We start from the raw sequence: 773 nt of genomic DNA on the forward strand, positions 1-773 counted from the left end.
TCGCCCACAAATTGACGAAGTGGTGCGTATCTGCAAGCCATTTAACGGAGCTACAAAATTAACTGGTGCAGGTGGAGGTGGCTGTACAATTTCTCTACTGCCACGTAGTTTAAGCAGCGAAAGCGGATAACGAACTTGCCACACGGAGAGCTCTTCGAGCTCTTTTCTTGGTCCCACGAGAAATTCCGTTAAACGATTATCGCACTCGTCTATTTGCTCATCGAAGTTGCTCTCGTAAACTCGCAATGCGAACAATACTTGTTGTGCTCACCCCTAGAGAAAGCACTACATATGACGAAGCGCTCTTTGAGCGATGGGTGCGCGGGACCGTAAAGTTTCCTCACTGCATAGGCTGCAATTGAGCCGCAAGGAAGTGAACGTGCATGTGGAGCGACACCTCCGCTTTGAGCTTGTCAAACTCAAGGCACGCCGTTGACTCCTTCGGATTGTCACCCTGTGATGCATGGGTTAATAACCTCTAATGCTCTCGTGAGTTCTGTGTCTTCGACCGCATTAGCTCAGAGCCACTGCTCAAACTCAGCTCATGGCCCGTCTACTTCTCTGGCTATTGCCGGAAAGCGCGGAGCATCTGATGACGCGGAACGTCACGATCTTTCCGATTGAAATCGTCCACGGCGACTGAGCAATCTTGCCGAAGTGGCGCCTCAAACTTCTACGAGCTTTTTGAGTCGGGATCTCCCCGCCACTTCACCATATATTGGGTTTGACCCTGGTGACGACGTCGTCCAACAAGACGTTCCACGTGATAGTGG

Source organism: Plasmopara halstedii (assembly GCF_900000015.1).
Source record: "Plasmopara halstedii genome assembly, contig: Scaffold_658, whole genome shotgun sequence".
Lineage (NCBI taxonomy): Eukaryota > Oomycota > Peronosporomycetes > Peronosporales > Peronosporaceae > Plasmopara > Plasmopara halstedii.